At 41.1% G+C, this 19,329-nt stretch overlaps 1 protein-coding gene across 1 annotated transcript in view; it reads right to left on the reverse strand.

Moving 5' to 3' along the window:
- Nucleotides 1-11,448, reverse strand: part of LOC111156963 (ELOVL fatty acid elongase 7) — a 73,506-nt gene extending 62,058 nt beyond the window's left edge. The window contains exon 1 of the mRNA XM_022518144.1: nucleotides 11,354-11,448. The gene's annotated coding sequence lies outside the window, so the exon portion shown is untranslated. The remainder of the gene's footprint in view (nucleotides 1-11,353) is intronic.
- Between the last annotated feature and the right edge of the window lie 7,881 nt (nucleotides 11,449-19,329).

The raw sequence follows: 19,329 nt of genomic DNA on the forward strand, positions 1-19,329 counted from the left end.
TATGAGTTTTAACTACCTGATTTGTGAAATATCTCACAAGTACGAGGCCACCTTGGTTAGAAGTCTCGAGTTCTACAAATGAGCTTGTTTACTTAACCTGCAATGATTATCAAGGAATAGAAATGAAGAAATTTCCAGAATCTCAAACAAAGCATTTTCCAACCCAGTTTCCCCAAGACTGATTTGGGCACCACAATCTACCCATGTTTCTAGGCTTGGAACCTTGACCGCCAACTTTCCCTCATCCAGACTTTCTTCACTTTTCCTGCACTGTCTCTGCCCTTCTCAGTCACCGAGGCTTTGTGCAGCTTCAAGGGATCAACCTCCTCCATTGTACACCCTACTTTTCTCTCCACTGACAGTGCAACCAGCCAGCAGTCTGAATTGCCCAACTCAGAACACTCTGACCAGGTCTTTTCTCTTTTCAGAACCCTCTAGCAATATATAATGGAGTTTTGAACCAAGGGGGAATTCCTGATCATAGACTAACTGGACCCCACCCACCCTTGACCCTCCCCTCTTACTCTGATTCCTGATCAAATACCCTCTTGGCCAAATAGATGTTCTTGCTGTTTCCCAAATTCTCTTTGATATACCCTCACAATAATTGAAACAGATATAAATTATTCAGAGATTCTCAGAATTTTGCCCTTTTTTTCTTTATAAATTATCATGTACCTTTAAGAGCATAAAAATTATTTTTTTATTGCAAGGTATAATAATTGTAGTAACTTTTTTTAAGGCCTTATCTTTGGAAGACATACTGGAATATTTACAGATGAAATAAGATTAGCCATGAGCCTGGGTGATGTGTTCATCCAGTTCATTATATTATTCTCTCTACACTTATAAATATAGGAAATTTTCTTAATATGAGTTTTCTCTAAAGGAAGAAATAAAACATCCATGTTGCAAATGCTTGTAAAAAATTTTTTTTAAAGTATACTAGGTGACTCTTATTCTTTACTTAAATAGTTGTCAATTCTTTTCCCTCAAGAAAAACTTCAACATTTTAAAAATGACTTTACAGGCTGCAGAGCAATTTATCAAAATGTTAGCAATGGTAATTTCTGGTTGGTAGGATTCTGGGTGAGGTCTTTTTTTGTTACAAGTTTTTTTGTTGTTGTTGTTATTTTTTGTTAGCTTTCCAATCTAAAATTAGCATATACTATTATCGTAGTCAAAAAATAATCTGATTTTTCCGATTATGTGAAAGTATGATTTTTTTACAGTAGGCACAGAAAATGTGTCCATATCATATTTCTTTATACTTTTTTTATATTTGCCATGAAAAATATTAATAAAAAACATGAACATAAACTCCAGTTATCTACAAAATGGCTTGTAGTTTGACAGCAGGATGGAAAGTGTAAATTTTGATCATCATTGGGGAAATGTGTGCTAGAGAAGATAATTCCGGAATCATAAAAAGATTGGTAAGATTATGGATTCATTTTGGCAGGACAGTCTTATTGACTAATATAACTGAAGACTCATAATGGACCCTCTAAGAGCAAATGGTCCAGAGGAATCAAGCATTTCTGGGAATGTGATATATAATATCATATACAATTTTCATTTTAAGCTTGGTTTGGGCAGGGTTCATGCCTGGATACTGATATATAGCTATAGTTTTGTTCTCTCTTGTGCTTTTTTGGTTTTGTTTTTAGATGTTTGTTTTGTTTTGTTTTTAGATGAAGAGGGAGATAGAAGAGATGACAAGTTTCTCTCTATCCTTGAATGAGAAAAATTAGTTCGTGTGTTTTTTACTCTTTTGGCCCCAACATCATTCTCTCCTCCTCCTTCCCCACATCATTTTGCGCAGACCTAGCTGCCCATTCTTTATGTGAGACCTAGTTGAGACGCTCTCAAAGACCTTGCTCAGAATCACAACTGAGACTGAGAATCAGTAACAGAAACTGCAAGGTCCTTAGGGGAAGGGACCATATCTCCATTCATTTATTCAATAAATATCAAACAACCTACTATGCGCCAAGCACCCTTCTCCACACTAAGGATACAGCAAGATCTCTACTCTCATGCAGTCTACTTGTAGGGGAAGATACACAAGTAAACAAACACAAACATAAATAAGACAGGTAGTGGCAAAAGTTCAGAAGAAAATGAAACAGAACACAGTGATAGGACAGGGTCACCCAGGGCAGAGGGCTGCAACAGTACAGGGGTAGTCAGAAAGAGCTAGAACATTTGAGAAGATCTGGAGGAAAAGTGGTCTTGGAGAGGACAATAAGGGAAAGACCTGGAGCCAGGAGCAAAGTCACTAAGTCAGAGGAACAGAAAGCAGAGCACAAGGAAGAGAGTGATGTTGGATGCCTCAGGGACATGGAAACACAGGATCTTGAGGCCTCAGTTAAAGAGCAGGGGTTTTATTCTAGGTCCATCTGGGGAAACCACCAGAGGTTTTTGTTGTTGTTGTTGCAGATTATTTATTTTCCTTTTCTAAACTTATGGTAAAATACTCATAACATAAAATTTATCATCCTAACCATTTTTAAGTGTATTATTCAGCAGTATTTGATATATTCATATCATTGTGCAAACATATCTATCTCTCAAAGTCCACATCTTACAAAATGGAAACTCTCATTGGAGGCTTTTAAACCAAATAGTTTAAGCAAAGGAGTGACAGGACTTATGTTTTTAAAAATTAACTTGGGTGCTCAGTAAAGAATTGACTGTAGTGAGACAGAACGCTTAGGAGTTTACTGAAGTAGAGAGATTCAGTATAGGATTTGTGGATGTAACTGACACAATTGCTGCAAATTTGAATGTGGGCATAAGATAAAGACAGAAATGAGGAGAGTGACTTCTATATTCTTACATCTCCAGTGTCCAGCCCATAGCAAATAGGCAATGTTTAGTTCAAGAATAAGTAGAGGCCTTTATTCCCAGAGAGTTGGGACAATGGAAATGAAAACTTATCATGCATGCAGGAAATGATATCTTCCTTCGAGGGTCCAACTATTTGTACTAATTGCATCCTTGTAACATGGATAAAGCCTACAGAGTTGGGTCACATCGACATTATATGCTTAATTCCACATTCACATTAAAGGCAAATCCTTTTCCATGGTGCATGTACACAGTTAAATTTTATTAAGCATTTTATTTATGAAATATATTATTTCATGTCTTTCCTAAATCGATAATTTTTATCCTTTGAGACTCAAGTGCTATAGGGCCATCTTTCTGATCACATGTATACATAATTATATCTGATGTTTTGGACAGTTACGGACCCTCTGAATTCCATCCATAGGCCATCCTTAGATTAAAAAGCCCTGCTCTACCTCATGTGAGGTATAATTGTCTATCATTATGAGAATCTAGACTTTTTTAGATGGTTTAATCATCTTTGCTAATATAATGTATTTTTCTTCCTTTACATTTCATTTACACTTTCACGTCCTTTACAAGTCATAGCTTGGGGCTGGGTTTTATAATACATGGGCCTGAGGACATCACTGTGCTGCTCTGAGCTTCAGGTTTTCCACATGTAACACAAGGGGAAATATGACCCTTGCCCCATTCATATTCTACAGTAAGATACATGGAGTAATCAATATTGTTACTTGTAGACAAAGATGGGGTGGGGTGATTCAGGTACTTCAAAATTCAGTAGTAAAGTCGTGTTCAGAGTAAGGCTAACGAAAAAAAACAAGAAGGTTAGAAAAGCACTGGACTCTGATAAGAAGAATTTGTTTCTGGCCCCAGTATGACCAACAGGCCTGTGGTCTTGGCTAAATGACTTGGTTTTACTGGGTGTCAGTTTCCTCACCTGTCATGGAGGAGGTTGGCCTAAATGATCATGGAGGTCCTTTCCAGGTCACAACACTTTAACATGTTAATAATAATCCATATGCTCATGTCCCAGCAAAGGCTCTACCTCTTCACCCCTTAGGTGCAAGGACAATGATGAGGAATAACCCGGTGGGAGTGAAGCAGGAAATGGAAACAATATAACCTTCCCAGTAGGGCTCCTATGAAGATTAAATGAGATAAGGCATATGTAAAAGTCATTCTAATGCCTGGCATATAGCAAGTATTCAATAAATGTTATTACTCTAAAAATGTACTTTTATTTTTTCTATTTTACAAGTTTCATCTTTTTTCACTAACTTGTAATTCTTCAGAAAATAATTATTATACCTCTAAAATGAGTATTTAAATCTAGAATAAGTTACACCCTGTCTAGTTCAACTGGTCTAGCTTAGTAACACTCAGAAATTTATTAAGTTTAATAGACTCTAGCTAATACTATACTATGGACTTCTTTTTTTTTCAATTTTTGCTTTCAGTTTTTACAGAGGTCACTTAAAGGAGACAGAAATCAGCCCTAGGATCTATGTACTGGTACACATTATTAAAATAAACTTGAATGTTATACGGTCGCTAAATGTCTATTTAAAAATAAGAAATATGGGTTATGTGCCATTAGCATGATATGGTAAGCAAAGAAAAAAATTCTCCATGTGCCCTGCTTTTCATACTCCCAATGCCAAAGTTGTCCTTTGTTAATGTAGGCCCTCGAAGTAACAAGAGAGGCAAAGGCTGTGACTGTTTACTACGCGATGGCATCAACTGTTAGAGTCCGACTAACAGCAGCAGCAATTTTGACTGGTTCTAGTTGGTTCATCAAAAAAATTGTTTGGGCCTGAGCATCTGATTCTTGGTTTCGGCTCAGGTCATGATCTCAGGGTTGTGGGAAAGAACCCTACATCAGGCTCCATGCTCAGCAAGGAGTCTGCTTAGGATTCTCTCTCCCTTTCCCTTTACCCTTTCCCACCAGGCATGCACTCTCTCTCTCAAATAAATCAATCTTTAATTAAAAAAAAAAACTTTGAAGAATCAAAAAATTGTGTATACCCATAAATGTTTACTTTACCTTAAGGTACATAAATATGCATTAATTCCCCAATTTCCCAAAGTAATTCCAACATTTTTCTCGAAGAATTCCTCCCCCCAATTTTTCTTACAGAAAACACAGAATTTATCTTCTACAATTTCCAGTTTTAATTTTCTAAGTGGACTAAAAACTAAAAAAACAAAGACAAAACAATAAACTTGTAAAGCAAGGTCATGATATTTTCTTTCTAATGTTTATAATTTTCTCTCTAATCTTTTACAGTTTTCCTGACCACTTTTTTGTCGCTCACTTTTATGGACTCTTTCTAAAGAATTCAATATTCCTTTCACAGAAACAATACCCTTTCCTCTTGCACTGGCATCTCATAGACTGACACAACCATTACTGGTATTTTAATGATCTCATCACAATAACAAGTGTAACTGGCACCAACAGGTTTATGATAAACACAATAGACTGCTGCTGAGCCAGTTAACCCAGCAGCTGGATCAGGGAACAAGCTACCAGCAGCCTGTGTTCACCAGACCTGGCCACACACAGACTGCGTGAAGGGGAAATGAAGAGTATAGGCTCAGCTCACTGGGTCAACCTGTCAGATGTCAAGAGAACTGTTTTTCATTAGGATAAACCATATGCAATTGACAGCATCTTACTGTCTTTTACCTAGAGAAATGGCAAGTGCCTATGCCCAACCTAGAATTTTTTTTTTTTTAAAGATTTTATTTATTTATTTGTCAGAAAGAGAGAGAGAGAAAGCACACAAGCAGGCAGAGAGGCAGGCAGAGGCGGAGAGAGAGGCAGGCTCCCCGCCAAGCAAGGAGCCCGATACGGGACTCGATCCCAGGACCCTAGGATCATGACCCGAGCCAAAGGCAGCGGCCCAACCCACTGAGCCACCCAGGCGTCCCCCAACCTAGAATTTTTTAAGAAACATGAGCTATATTCAATGTTAAGTATTATCTACTACCTATTTATTTTTCTCCCTTTGAACAATGAATAGTACTTCCTGCAACATTATTTTTTTTAATTCCACTCTCCATTTACACAGGAACTCACTCTAAACTACTGAATAATCGGTATCTGGACTCTGGTTTCCTAGGAATGTCACTTCTACCTCCTTCCTTTAATTTCCTTCAAGTTAACGTCACACCTGTTAGAATTTCAGAGGCCAAAGGTATAAGCAGGTGCCTTCTGGTTAAGTGAAGGAAAAACAGCAGAGGAATTAAAATGTGAGGTCAATACTAGTTTGTTTATTTGCTTGCTTCTGAGATGCAAATCTTTTTAACCCACAGAAGCCAACACTGCACTGTCTGCTCTGAGAAGTCAGGAAAAAGATAAGAAGGGGAGTGGGCAGATGACTTATCCTGGACAGACACAGGATAAGTCATCCTTAAATATGAGCACCCTTTACTGTCCTTATTCTGTCTCTGTTGTATCATTTGATTGTAATAAACAAACAAGTACATCACAAATGTGCTATTAAGACAAAACCCAGAAATTTGGGACAGGAATGAGAAGCGGCTATATTTACATGAGGAACTACTAGACAAACCCTCTTTTTCTAGTTCTCCCATTTCTACCACTGACCCTAAAAAAATCTAAATCAGGTTTATCTTTAGGTTGCCCTTATGCCCTCACCAAACTACCATCTGATATCAGAACCCCAGTGGGTCCTATATCCTCTAAATTTTCAACCCACAGAGTTAGTATGCAGAGTGGGAAGCGCCTAAACATTGTAGTTTAACCTGGGTTCAGATCCTGACTACATACTTCAACAGTGTATCCTGAGCACCTTGTCTGCTTTCTTGACCTGAGCACCTTTCTTCACTCTTCCGCACCCACGTGTACTACGAGAATCATGGTACAGACCTTGCCAGCCTCAGTGGATTCATGAGAAAACGCATGTAAAATGCCTCATTGCCACTATCATGAGACCTAAAAGATGCCAAATTTTTCAGCAATAGAAGACTGAAAACTTAAAGGCAAGCTTGAGCTTTTCATAAACATGTGGCACAAGGACGGTCATAAAAGCTTATTTTCTGTTTCAAAATTGTTATGCCAACAGAGCATAATCAAGATATCTAACATAAACACTAAAGTGGTTGTCCTTCCCAAAGAGAAACAAACTATGAGCTGGTTATCAGGTAGAGAAGAGAGAGAGAGCGCCTCCACCTGGAAGAGCAGAGGTTTCAGAAAAGTGAAGATACAAATGTCAGAGGGATGCTTTTAAAATTCAAATGTGAAGGGGTAGCTCGGTCGTTAAGCAGCTGCCTTAGGCTCAGGTTGTGATCCCAGATCTGGGATTGAGCCCTGCATCAGATTCCCTGCTCAGGGGGAAGATTGCTTCTCCCTCACCCATTCCTGCTGCTTTTGTTCCCTTTCTTGCTGTGTCTCTGTCAAATAAATAAAGTCTTTAAAAAAAAAAAAATTCAAATGTGAACAGGCCTTTCACTTTCTTGCCTGTCTTCAATGGCTGCCCACAGATTTTAGGAGGAAATCCAAATCCTTCAGGTCACAAGAGGCTCTCAGCAAACTGCAGGCCTCCTATGCACTTGTGCCACACTGCTTCTACTCTTCGCAAGGCATCTGCCTTCTCTGAGCCTCAATCTGATTTCCTGCCCTCCCCTCATTTCTCTGCTGCCCTAACTCCCACTCTTTCTTCTTCTGGCTCAGGAGGACAATGGCGTCCACCTTCTTCCACTTGGCTTCCCCAATTCTCTGTGCTGCTCATAGTTGATCGCACAGCACTGTAATTGTTTACCTCCCTGACACCCTGCCCCGGCTCTAGCATTGTGCCGATCACTTTCCTTGACACAAGATGGGCACCCATTTAAATATTTGTGGAATATGTAACTTCTGAAACTCCCTAATTTTGGCTACATTTAGCTCTCTTACCTATATCAGAGAGGACGAAGAAGCTAGGCTACTATGTTCAAAGCCTGTGAGGCTGCTTCTCAAGATGGATGAAGATGTGTATTTCACATGGCAGACCTGTATGTTATATGTGATATGGTAACTTAGTTCATCTGAGTAATAGCCTGTTTAGAAGTGTCTATGATGGTGCGACTACTTCTATCATTAACCAAAGAATAATTTTACTTCCCAATGTAGTAATATGTGCTTTCAATACATTTAAAGAAGGTATAACTGGAAATCTCAATTTTTTAGAAGATGAGTCTTTAAAAATGCTAAATTTGCATTCATTTTCAACTTCTTCATTAACTGTGAGTGGTCCAAATTGGATGAGTGATAGAAACACATCTAGGATATACTCCTCTCTCAAAATGTATTTCTGGCAGGCTTCTTTCCATGCTATATGATGTATTAGATTAAAATTCAAGATTAGTTCTCAATTTAACATGTAAATATACATACAAAGTCTCCAAAATTATTTGTTTGGTAAATAGCATTCTTCTATATCCTAAAACTGATGTTTGCATACATAGCACACCAAGGAGAACAATTAAGCAAATAGAAAAAGTCCTATTTCTTCCACTTAATTACAAATTATTTGAGGACAGGGATTTTCTTTTACATACATTCCAATGTCTGACATAAACAAACCCTGATTCATAAAGTGATGTAACTGCAAAGGTAAGTATTACTGTAACAGGTTTTGTGTAATTGTTGTGATATACCTGTTAAACAGTAGAGGATTCGTTTACAAAATCACATTTACAACTGCTGGAATATAACACAAACAGTGGGAGTTTTGGAAATGAGATTTGGAAATCAGATGGAAACATTAGCTAATAGTTAGAAAAAATGGAGACAAAGGCAAAACTGCAAAATATCAACTGTGGTAGAATTATGCTCAGTGAGTCAAAACTCTCTTTGGTTCCCTAGTCTCACTTTAGGTACCTCCTTGGTTTCCTTTTCTCCTCACTTCAAACCTCTGCAAACTTCCTGACACTTCCTCTTGGGACTAGTCCAGGCTCACATGACCTTTATAGAGCTTTTGGGAAAAGGTTTCTATTAGGCATGTCTATAGTCTCATCCAGCTATCATCACATCTCCTGCCAGAAAAAGACAGTCATTCTACTGCTAAATATGTCTACTGGGGTCATCTCTCCATTTATGTTTTATGGATTTTAATGTATGTGTTATATTTTGCAACAAAAGATGGCTTCTTTTGGTAAGTTACTATGTTGGTTTCTTGTCTTGTTTTGCTAAGGTAGGATTAGGATTCATAATTATCCACCGTTATGGTCCTACAGCTACATAACTAACTGTAATACTTAGCCAGGATAACTGGATTCCTCTCTGCAGCAACGTAGCCAGCAGAGGCTTTTCTCCTCTTCCACAATGTCTGCCAGCTCATCTATGTCTACCAATGCTAATTCCCTAACACCCTTAAAACCCAGCTTAAAATTTTCAAAAAAGTTTCTACCATCATCAAGCGCATCTGTGCACTACCTTAATTCATACTGCATCATATCCTGCAAACATTTACCAAGCGACTGCTACACATAAGGCCTGAAGATGTAATGTCCTACACTGTTTACAATATTTCCATGGACATGGAACATTTACAAGAGAAGATACCCAACAGGAGAAAGTGACAAATGATAGGTGATAAATGAGTGTTCAGAGGTAGGGAACAGGGAGACAGGGGAAGAAGGATCAGAGAGGGGTAAGGCTCGATGAAAGCTGGAAGAAGAGACAAGGTAGAAGTTGAAGAGATACCATGATTCGGAGTGAGGTGACAGGAGACAGGACAGCTGAGTTTTGCACCTGAGTGACTAGGACAATGACAGGCCCCCGGACATAAATGATGTTAGCTAGAAAGGCTTTGAGGCCAAAGAGGGCAAGTCCACGAGGAATATTACAATATAAACTGACAGATGCTACTCTAAAACTAAGTAAGACACAGGAAAAGCACAGAATCTTAACTCACATAACTAGAGGAGATCTCCAAAAATAATTGATAAATAAATAAAAATTAAAAAGAACCTAAACTAGTACAACACCACACAAGAGGGATCTGAGAATGGGAACCTGGTCAGTGATGCTTCAAAGCACTCAGGTCAGGACTGGGGGAAATAAGGAGGAAGCAAGGAATGCTAGGTGAGGCAGCATGTACAAGGTTGGGCTGGAGGCCTGAGTTGGAATCCCCTCCTGCTACTTGTGTGATCTGGGGCAAGTTAGGAGGTATCACAATCCTTCAACCTCACAGGATCGCTGCGAGGATTAGGAGTTACTGTAAGTTCTCATAACAGTGCCCATCCCATAAACACTAAATAAATGCCTGCCGTTCAGAGGAAAAGATTTTTCTAGTCCTCGGTGACCTTGGGGAGAACAATTTCTGGCCAGTAGTAGGAGCAGAAACTACAAAGTAGGGGAATTAGTAAGCAACTGAGCAGTAAGAAGGCAGAGGCAATCACAGAGTACGGATGATTCTTTCACAGCCGTTGAACCATAAATGGGAAGCTGTGAAACAAAAAGTAACCTGCGAGTACCGGGTTAAGTAAAAACGCTTTCTGAGGGGACAGCTCTGCAAGAAGGGAAAGGCTTGGCTCGCCAAAACTATTCTTAAGTCGGCGTGGGACGTGTTTCCCCAGCCCCACAGGGAGCTGGACCGGGGAGAGACCGGATCCTTCCTGTCCCGGATCCCCAGGGAGCTCGAAGGAGCGCTCGCTGCGCATCCGGTAAGTTTGAATCAGCGCTGACTGATTAGGGGGGAAAGGCCACTTTCCTAACCAACGACAGCTTGTAAGATGAAACAGGCGTTCCCATCTCCATCTCCAGCACGACCCGTTCTACGGCTCAGTCCTATTCACCCTCCTCAGCCAGGGGCAGTCGCCGGAACACAGTGTAGCTCAGGGAGCCAAAGAGGCAGCGCCACGCTGCGAGAGCAGCCCCCCAAGTTCATTCCGGCCTCGAGGACACAAAAGCGCCCCAGAGGGGAAGGAAACAGAAAGAAAGGCACTCGGGAAATTGGGGGAGTTGCCGAGGGGGGTGGGTGGTGGCTAGCGAAGTCAGATCCCGGAGCTGGGAAAGTGACCTCGGTGGCCAAGGTCGAGCAGGTCCTTCTCCCAGTCCCACCAGCGAGCCCTCCCGCCCGAAGGAGCAGGGTCCCCACGCTGCCGGAGCGCTCCGGGTGGCTCAAAGCCCCAGGGCGGCCCGGGAGCACCGGCCCTTTGGGAGGCAGGGACGGCGGGGGACTCCCAGGGAGCGCACAGGTGAGCGCGGCGTCCCGCCCTCCCGCGGGAAGGACCTTCGCCCTCCGCACCCACAGGCCGTGGTGCGAGAACTTCCGAAGCGCCTCACCACAGCTCACGGAGGGCCGGGCCCGGCTCCCCGATCTCCCGCACCCGGATCCCGCTGCCCGCGCGCCGTACCCAGGTCCCTCCATCTGACCGCTCCGGACCCCGGGCGACCGAGGTCTCGCTCCCTTCCCCCATCGCTTCTCTGCGCCCGGGAAAAGTTTGGCCCCAGCTCACGGGCTTGGAGTCCCGTACTCACCCGCGACGAGAGGAGCCGAAGCGGCCGACACGCGGGAGCAGAGGGCGGCGGCGGGCGGCGGCAGCGGGCGGCGGCGCGAGTGCAGAGCTCCTCACAGCGGCCCCAGCTGCCCCTGCCGCCGACTGAGCTATAAAAGGGGAGGAGGCCGCCGCGGTGTCACCTGCCCGCTCTCCCACCCCGCCGCGTGACGCCGCGCAGCACCGCCCCCGCCCGCCGCCAGGTACACGCGAGGGGCGGGAGGGAGGAGCCAGCCGCTCGCCGGAGAGCTAGCGTCCCACCTCCGCGCGCCTCCGCGCCCCTCCGCGCCCAGACCCCTGGAGCTTGGCCCGCTGCGAGGGACTGCGGGCCACTTTGGAAATCTGGGTTCTGACTTTTGGACTTGTTACATTTATTTCTGGTCACCCCGACCATGACCTGAGGTTATATAGAGGCGTAACGTAAATAGTGAGAAAGTTGTCGTCATGCATGACTCAGGAATGAATTGTAGAAAAATGAGAAATGAGGAAAACCTGGCCGAGGTGACGCTGGAGTGGAGAGGGGGAAAAAGGGCCGGGGGTGGGGGGGAGAGTCCCTGCTTCTGATAAAGCTTTTCGGAGGGTTAACTCATCTAAAATGGAGGTCAGACCCAACCAAGGAGAGAAGCCCAATTTGGGCTCCATCCCTGCTTAGTAAGAAACTGGACAAAATTTTCTGCAAACACTGGGGCGGGGGGACGGGGTTAGAACAGTGAAAACAAATGTAAAATCTAAGTTAACTTTTTTCGTTATCACACTAGATGCGGCAGAGAACAAAGTCTAACGAACTGATTTCTCTTTATCTGCTACTGTGGGCTTGGGGAGTGGAGCGAGGATGAATGTCAGGTATGTGCATCCATTATTTTTTAACTTACCTGGCCTTGTGTCTAGTTATGATCCTCTTTAACCTCTGTTAAATGTTGGGATCATGGCACCAATAGCTGGGAAGCAAAATAGGAGTCTGAAGAAGTTAGTGCTTAGGAAGCAAAACCAAGAACTGGAATTATCTTCTAAAAACTTGAAAAATAACCTGGCAGTTTGCAGTTCTGACCCAGGCTCCTCACAAGGGTAGCCACTGGGTTTGTGCTCTAAGTTTCAAGCAGGGAATCCTGACAAAGGATCCAGACGACCAGGTGTGGTGGATAGGAAGAACGTTCTGTGGGCCAGAAGAGTATTTTCTGCGCATACACAGTTTGCTTCCTCACCTGACCCTATTGCATTGAACAAGAGGCTTTCAATGTTTTGTGTATGATGTTGAGAGCCTGCATAGTAGCTATTGAAAGGAATGCAAAACACATGAAAGCTCAAGTTTAAGAGAATGTTGAAGTCAAAGAAACTGAAGATTTCCCCCTCCTTTTAGGTAAACTCTGCTTTCATAATAAAAAACATTTAAAAAGGGGCACCAGGGTGGCTCAGTGGGTTAAAGCCTCTGCCTTCGGCTCTTGTCATGGTCCCGGGGTCCCGGGGTTCCCGGTCCTGGGATCGAGCCCTGCGTCGTGCTGTCTGTTCGGCCGGGAGCCTGCTTCCCTTCCTCTCTCTCTGCCTGCCTTTCTGCCTACTTGTGATCTGTCAAATAAATAAATAAAATCTTTAATAAATAAATAAAAAATGGTTTAGTAGATTTGGAAGATCCTTTGTGAATTGGAGACATTTACTTAATTGTATTTCCCTTTGAGTCTATCTCTCTAATCTATTTCTAAATATCTATGTATACTGGGATGCCTGGGTGGCTCAGTTGGTCGGACAACTGCCTTGGGCTCACGTCATGATCCCGGAGTCCTGGGACTGAGTCCCGCATCGGGCTCCCAGCTCCACGGGGAGTCTGCTTCTCCCTCTGACCTCCTAGCTCATGCTCTCTCTCACTGTCTCTCTCTCAAATAAATAAATAAAAATCTTAAAAAGTATATATCTATGTATACTGATGAAATTTCAAATATGTAGAATGTCAGATGGTTTCTTTCACTTAATAAATGTTTATTAAGTACTGCCATATTCCAAGCCCTTAAGATTCAACAGACAAGAAAACAGATGAAAAAAAAATCTCTCTTCTTCTAGAATGTACAGTCATTCTAATTGGAGACCATAGATGAATACATAAAATATGTGGTGTTTATGTTGTGGTAACTGCTATGAAGAAATTAAAGAGAGGAAAGGGGATAGGGAAGTTGGAGATAGAGAGGTTCAATGTTAAAGTGGCTAGGGAAGACCTCAATGCAAGGAGGCATTTGGGCCAAAATATTAAGATGAAGTGGCAAACCTGTGTGTGCAATTGGGTTACAGCATTCTAGTTGGTGAAATATCAAGGCTAAAGGCCTTTTGGGCATGAGTATGCCTGGGATAGTCATGTTCACAGAACAGCAAGGAAACCAAAGTGGTTGCATTGGGGTTAAGTGAAGGTATTAGTAATTGATGAGATGAAAGAGTTAAGGGAAGTATTTTTTAGTATAGAAGTGACATCATATGACTTAAATTTTAAGAAGAAATGCCCACAGTGGAAGGGTGAGGAGAACAAGTAATTGCTAAACAATAAACCCAGCTTTTATTACAGCAAGGGAAGAAAGTATTTCAAGGTGGAGGAAGTGATTATCTGTGTCAGCTTCTGTAAACTGAGGATCAGAAATTAACTATTGATTTAGCAATATGGAAACCATTGGTTGACCCTGGCAAGAACAGGTTTGGAGGTGTTGAAGGAATAAAAATCTCATTTGAGGGGTGCCTGGGTGGCTCAGTGGGTTAAAGCCTCTGCCTTCTGCTCAGGTCACGATCTCAGGGTCCTGGGATTAAGCCCCGAATCTCCCTCTCTCTGCTCAGCGGGTGCCTGCTTCCCCCCACCCCCCGCCTGCCTCTCTGCCTACTTGTGATCTCTCTGTGCCAAATAAATAAATAAAATCTTTTAAAAAAAAATCTCATTTGAGTGAGTTTCAAGAGTAACTGGGAAGACAAAAATTGGAGAAAAGCTGAGACAATTCTATGACTTTTGTAATGTAAAGGAGCAAAGAAATGTGGTTATGGCAGAAAGGGGAATTGGATCTAGAGAGTTTTTGGTGGGTTTTGTTGTTGTTGTTAAAGATAGTGACATTTACAGTATGTTTGTATACTTCAGAAAAAATTAAAGAAGCAAAAACTTGCGAGGTTAGAAAGAAGACAACTCTTGTAGTGATGTCCTGGAGTATATGAGAGGGGTGGAATTTGGTACACAAATTTCAGAATTTCACTTTATATCTGAACATGCACATTCACCCCTAGGTAACAGGGGGAAGGCAGAGTTATGGGCATGTGTTGGGCTAAGTAAGAGCTTATGTTAAAAGATTGTGTTACCAAGTTCCCCAGATGCAGACCTGAGACAGACAGTTGTGTAGGAGTTGATTTATTGAGTCCATTAAGGAATCCAAGGGGATCTGGGTGAAACTGACATTGTACATTATGCAAATACTAGTATTTTCCAAATTTGCCTTTTTTAAAAAGATTTTTTATTAGAGGGAGAGAGAGCATGAGATGGGAGAAGGTCAGAGGGAGAAGCAGACTCCCCATGAGCTGGGAGCCCAATGCAGGACTCCATCCCGGGACCCCAGGATCATGACCTGAGCCAAAGGCAGTGCTTAACCAACTGAGCCACCCAGGTGCCAAATTTGCCTTTTTATAAAGAAATAAAATGTCATTGTTAAAACTACCCTAACTCCTCTCTTCTTCTCAAAGGTATCCTGAAGTAGCTATGTATCTTTTCCATGCATGTGTTTCTTATTTTATTACATATATATCGAAATATATAATTTTACATATGGTTACATTTTATGTAAATACTATCATACTGTGTATTCTTCTGCAAATGTGTTCTCTTGTCACCACTGTTTTTGAGGATTTATTAATGTTGATAAATATAGATCTTGTTCATTCATTTAATTACACTATAGTATTTTATTGTATAAGTAAAACCATTTATCCATTTGCCTGCAAATGAATTTTAACTTCTTATTTTTCCCTTTTGAAGACAATGTTGCAATGAATATATGAGTAAATAGTTGCTCGTACACATGTAGAAAAATTTCTGGGGTTTACACTCAGAAATGGAATTGCTGGTCATAGAATAGATAATTCTCTTCTAAGGACATTTGGTATTTTTTGCTGCCCTGAATCTGAATCCTCTTCCTATATTTGAGGACGTTCCTATTAAAAGGCTTCATAGGAAGCAGAGCTTACCTCCCATTATAGAAGCTGAAGTGTGTGATAACTTGCCAGCCCCTTGGGCAGCTAGAGCACAGGACTGAGACCAAAGCAGGGCCAAACAGATACCACCCCCGCCATACACACTCCCTTTCCCCCACTCAGGATGCTGATGTTGAATCTAGTGATAGAAGAAATTGTGCTTGCTAGACGCATGGATGGCTCCCCCAGACTGGTTCACTGGCATAAATTAGCTCCGGATTGTCAGCAGAGCATTCTTTGTTCTTTTTTCCAAGCCTGTAATCCAGGCTTTGTGGAAGTCTGTAAGCTTCTCAGTATTTATTCAATAAATATAAACACCTTTTCTTTTTAAATTAGTCATTTAGTTTCTTTTGCATCCTATTGAGGACCCTGACTGACTTACTTTCTGAAGTGGTGCTAATTTACCCTCCTACCACATTATAGAATAGTTCATATTTCCCCAAATCCTTGTCAACATTCCATGTTCTTAAGTCTTATATTTTTGCCAGTCTGGTGGGTGGGAAGTGGTTTCCCACTGTTGTTTTAATGTATATTTTCAGGATTCCTTGAGATACTGAACATCTTTTCATATTTAGCCCTTGAGATGTCTTCTCTGAACTGCCTTTTCATGTCAGTTGCTTATTTTTACATAGTTACTTATATTGTCCTTGTTAATTTGTGTTAATTTTGTCAGTTACAGGTTTTACAATATCTTTTCTCAATCTAAGGGTTATATTTTAATTTTATGAGGATTTTGTTGATCGTAAGTTTAAAATTTTTAATGTAGTTAAATTGATCAATATTTTCCTTTTTTTTTTTTTGCATTTTGCCTCTTATACTAGAATTATTTCTTTTTTCTGAAGTCCTAAATATACTCATTTTTGTTTAGGTTTTTTTCTTATTGAATTTAGATATTTAATCAGTCTGGAACTGCTTTAAAATTATTGTTTTCGAACAGGTAACACATTCACATGACTTTCATATCAAAAAGGCATACAGTGAAAAATCTCCCTCCACCTCCTCTCCCATCCATGGTTTTTTTAAAAATAAAAATTTATTTATTTGAGAGAGAGGGAGAGCAGGAAATGGGCAGAGGGAGAGAGAATCTCAAGGATACTAAGTGCCAGGCATGGAACCTGACGCAAGACTCAGTCCCTAGGACCCTGAGATCATCACCCAAGCTGAAATCAATAGTCAGCTGCTTAACCACCTGAGCCACCCCAGGTGCCCTTCCATGCCTTTCTGATATACTTCTAGAGATGTAAAAGAAAAATTTTTGAAAAGCTTATTCTTCCTGCTTTTTTTTAATACAAATACTAAGCACCATACACATTGCTGTGTACCTTTTTGTTTAACTAAACAATATATCTTGAGATACACCCATAGAAAACTTGTTTATTCATCTTTTATGTCTATCTTGTATGACTCAACCATAATTTACTTAACCAGTTCCCTATCAATAAACATGTAGGTTACTGCAGTATTGTGGTGTTAATATCAATAGTTAACACATGCACTGTTTGCCAGGTACTGTTGTATTGTTTACATAGAGTAACATTTGTACATTTTAAGAGCAGCTTCCCCCACCTCACCCCCCGCCAATAAAATCTATGGTAGGATTTTGATTTAAATTGCCTTAAAGTTTAAACATTGATTTAGTGAGAACTGCAGGAAATGGTTACCTCTTCCTTTGGCCTCTCTTGGGTGTTTGCTGGATAAGACCTGGCAACTTCTTTGACAATATGCCACCTCTCCTTCCCTCCTAACACTCTCCTTTTCGATTACTCTGATCTAACCACACAAATTTCCCTGCTATTTCTTGAACATGGCCAGCATATTTTTGCCTCAGAGCTTCTATTTTGTTTCTTTGGCCAGGAATATTTCTTCTCCCAGGTACCCACATGGCTTGCTCAGAGACCTTTCTCAGAGACTTTTCTGAACACGTTATTTAAAATTACAACTCCTTACATTTCCTGTACCCTCCTCCCTGTATTATTTTTCTCCATAGTACTTAGTACTTTCAACATACTATACAAATTTTCTTTTTAATGTTATTGTCTGTGCCCTATCCTCTGCCATTAAAATGAAAGCTCCATGAGAAAGGATTTTTGACTTTTTGTTAGACTGCCAGCCTAGAGTAGTACTTGGGGAATAATAAATAATAGATATACTTTTGTCAAATGCTTAAATGCTATTATATAGATAAGTGTAGTATGCCAAAGGAGCACTAAAGAGAAACTCCTAATTCAAACTGGGATCTGGCAGGAAAATTTTTTTGGAGAAACTTACTCTTCTTCTGGACTAGAACCTGATGTAGTTGTTGAGAGCATGAGCCTACGGTCCCTTTTTAGTCCTTATCTTAGCTGACCTTTCAACATCATTTGATTAATCAACACAGTTGATTACTGTCTTCTTGAAATGCTTCATCACTTGACTTCCAGGATACCACATTGACCACCTCTTTTCCTACTTTACTGGCCACTCCTTTTCAGGTCTTTCAGCAGGTTCCCTCTCATCTGACCCTTAAATGTTGGGATGCCGGGGTTTCAGCCCTTCATCCTTTTCTCATCTCTGTACACTCATTCCACAGATGATCTGAACCAGTCTTGGGCTTTAAATGCTGTCTGTCTACTCTTGGTACCCAAATGGGTATCTCCAGCTTGTAACTCTTTGTTGAACTCCAGACCTATATAGCTCAGTGCCTACTGGGCCTCCCCTATCAGATATCTAGTAAGTATCTCCAATTTAAATGTCCACAATACAGTCCCTGATATTTCCCCCCTTATGTGTTCCCGGTCTCATTTAATAGCAACTTTATTCTTTTGGTTGCCCTGGTCAAAAATCTGGGAGTCATCTTTGATTCATCTCTACCTTTCTGCCAATTCTACCTTCAAAATATATTCAGAACTACTTTGGGGTATGTGGGTGGCTCAGTCAGTTAAGCATCTGACTCTTAATTTCAACTCAGGTCATGATTTTGGGATGGTGAGATGGAGCCCCACATCAGGCTCCACACTGGGCATGAAGCCTGCTTAAAATTCTTTCTCTCCCTCTGTCACTCCATCCCTCCTCCCCCCTGCCACAAGTTAAGATGGATATAGCTCTTTACTGTGTCAATACGTAGTAAGGAGTTGGTGAGTGTCTCATCTGAGGATAAACATGTGTTAATACCTGCAACTTCCTCCTGTCATGATAAATCCTCTTTTGCCTTTTGCATAAATGTTGCAAAATGAAGACATGTAGCAGATTTTTTCATGATTTTCTATACTCTTATCTACATATATAAGCACAAGTAATACACTTAGGACGTAGACCACAGATATTTTGATCCTCAAGCTATGAACATTTTTTTGAATCACTTGCCAACATCAAAAAAATTGTACTATTTCACATAAAAATATGGATTTTTCACTTGAGTAATTAGCATTTCATTTCAGTAGGTCCACATTTGCACATGGTCTAAACTAGCTGGAGCCCAGTAATCATGTGGCATAGGCAGTTAGTTGTTTTCCAGGGTCTGTTTTCCTTTTTGTTAACAGTAATTGACCTCCTGGTTTTGAGCTGAGCACATGGCCACCTGAAGACCCAGCTTTCTTTTCAGTTGTGTGTGGCCAGGAATTCTGGCTAATAGGTGAAGTTCACATACCACTTAGTGAAAGTGGTATGTGAACTTAGAAGTGTCCTCAGAGGGAGGGAGCATGCTTTCTTCCTTTTGCTTTTTTTGTTGGGAGGAATGTGGGTATAATGGCTAGAGCTACCATGCTGAATCACAAGGAGGAA

The sequence above is a fragment of the Enhydra lutris genome, unplaced genomic scaffold, assembly GCF_002288905.1.
Source record: "Enhydra lutris kenyoni isolate GAN:26980312 unplaced genomic scaffold, ASM228890v2 scaffoldscaffold50, whole genome shotgun sequence".
NCBI classification, from domain to species: Eukaryota; Metazoa; Chordata; class Mammalia; order Carnivora; family Mustelidae; genus Enhydra; species Enhydra lutris.